General features: G+C 37.3%; 1 long non-coding RNA gene across 1 annotated transcript in view; it reads right to left on the bottom strand.

Moving 5' to 3' along the window:
• Positions 1 to 1,584, bottom strand: part of LOC139198450 (uncharacterized) — a 3,272-nt gene extending 1,688 nt beyond the window's left edge. The window contains exons 1-2 of the long non-coding RNA XR_011583978.1: positions 1,261 to 1,584; positions 1 to 382 (exon numbers count right to left, since the gene is read on the bottom strand). The exon at positions 1 to 382 is cut by the window's left edge and continues 1,688 nt beyond it. This is a non-coding gene — a long non-coding RNA (uncharacterized lncRNA). The remainder of the gene's footprint in view (positions 383 to 1,260) is intronic.
• Positions 1,585 to 2,205: the final 621 nt, after the last annotated feature.

Raw genomic sequence — 2,205 nt, 5'->3', positions numbered from 1 at the left:
ATCACAAAAGGTCTTGGGAAGCAAGAAACAATTCATAGCATATGCCGGAAGAGCCTGAGCAACCACTTTAATAAGAAGCTCACGCCCCGCACTACTCAAACATTTTTCTCTCCACCCACATAGCCTATTCAGGACTCGTTCCTTAATGTAGGAAAATGTTTGTTTCTTATTTTTCCCCACAAAGGTGGGCCGCCCCAAGTAGCGTTCATGCTGCTCCACCACTTGAACACCAAGAAACCCAGCTATAGAAGCTTGCTCCCTCGACCCAACATTTGCACTGAAAGCAACACTACTCTTTGAAAAATTTACCGTCTGCCCCGACGCTTAAGAGTATACATCCAATATATGTTGAATAACCACACAATCATCAAGACTCGTTTTCCTGAATAAAAAGCTATCATCAGCAAAGAGTAAGTGATGAATATTTGGAGCACCCTCAAAAATACGAATACCACTAAGAGCCCCACACTGTAGAGGTGGGTTCGATTCTGATCGGTTTGGTTTTTTGCCAAAATCGATAACTGAACTGAAGTTATTGTTAGGCTCGGTTTGGTTTTTTTTTTTTTGTTTGGTTTAATTTTCGTTTTGGTTTTTCGGGTTCCGTTTCAATTCGGCTCCGATTTTTCACTGTTTTTTTATATTTTAATCCTTAAATTGATATGTGGGCGATTCTTCTTACATACTCAATTTAATTTGGAAGAACACCAGCAACAACCTGCTATTGTCCTCTTTCCTTTGTTTTTGCTGTGAAAAAAATTATAGAAAAAGATAAAAAGATATAAATCAATTATTTTTACCTTCACAGCCAAGGCTGCAAGTGCACAACAAACCAGCAACAAAAATATTGAAAGCTAAGACCAAAATGAAAAAAAATTAATTAAAAAACTCCATAAGAAGAATTCTTAACTAGTACAAAGAATAAAAAAAGCCAGGTACAATAAATTTAATAAATAAAAACCAAATTTCACTCTAATTAGAGGCATTGGAGGATGGAGGTGGAGGGCTAGTGTGCTCACTTTTGCATACAATTATCTGCAAATACAAAACCAAAGCCATAGAGAATTCTTTTTTGTCCAACTCCTGTCTTATTTCAACAAACCCATCACAAAATCCATTCAGAAAAAACTCACACCAATTCACAAACCCATCACAAAATTCATTCAGAAACTTACAAAGATACAAATCTCAGAGAAATTTATAAAATTCATTCACATCATCACATAGATCTTGGGTTCAAATTTCAAACAAAATATCTCTTACCCCTCTGAAAGTTGGACTCAGAAGAGTTGTTGTGACTGCCGGCGAGTATGGATTCTTGGCAACCCCGGAAGATTCTCAGTAGAGAGATAGTGAGAGAGCAGAAAACGCAACAGAGAATTTACGGGGGAGATAGAAAGACATGCATTGTCGTGGATGAGGGAGAGAGGAAAGATCCGACTGGGGACAAAAAAAGAAAAAAAGAAGAGGGAAGAGGAGTGAATAATGAAGATGGAGGAAGGGTAAAGGAAAAAGAAAGAACATGGAGAGAAGTGGTGTAGCCGGGGTGAAAGAAAGAACAAAGTGAGAGAAGATATGTTACGATTTAGTTGTTAAAAGGCTTTTTTTAATAATATATGAGCTTAAAAGTTTGGGAACACTGGGCTTAGAAATTAGGTTTTGAAGATAATACCCAAAACAGATTAAATAATAAAATAAAATAAAAAAAATATTAATTTAATATAATTATTTGATTTGGTTCGATTTTTTCATTTAGTTCGGTTTTTTGGGTTTCGGTTCGATGTTTGGTTCGATTTTTTTGGTTTTTGGTTTTTTGAACCCACTCCTACCACACTCCTCCTTTTTGGCAATGAGAGCCGAAAGACCCTCCACATATAGTAGGAAAAGATACGGTGAGATCGGATCCTCTTGTCGGAGACCACGGGATGGCACAACATACCCCTTAGGCTCCCTATTAATTGGGAAAGAATAGGAAACCAATGACACACAAGCCATAATCACTCTGAACCATTCCCTAGTAAAACCCAACCTAACCATCACAGTTTCTAGGAATTTCCATTCAACATTGTCGTATGCTTTGCTAAGGTCGAATTTCAAAGCCAAATACCCATCTCGACCACATCGCTTATTATGGAGAAAATGACCAATCTCTGTAGCCACTAATGAATTATTAGAGTTCAATCTACCCAGGACAAATGCACTCTGATG

The sequence above is a fragment of the Malus domestica genome, chromosome 08 (genome assembly GCF_042453785.1).
Source record: "Malus domestica chromosome 08, GDT2T_hap1".
In the NCBI taxonomy this organism is placed as follows: Eukaryota; Viridiplantae; Streptophyta; class Magnoliopsida; order Rosales; family Rosaceae; genus Malus; species Malus domestica.
This window is presented reverse-complemented; position numbering and strand designations above follow the sequence as displayed.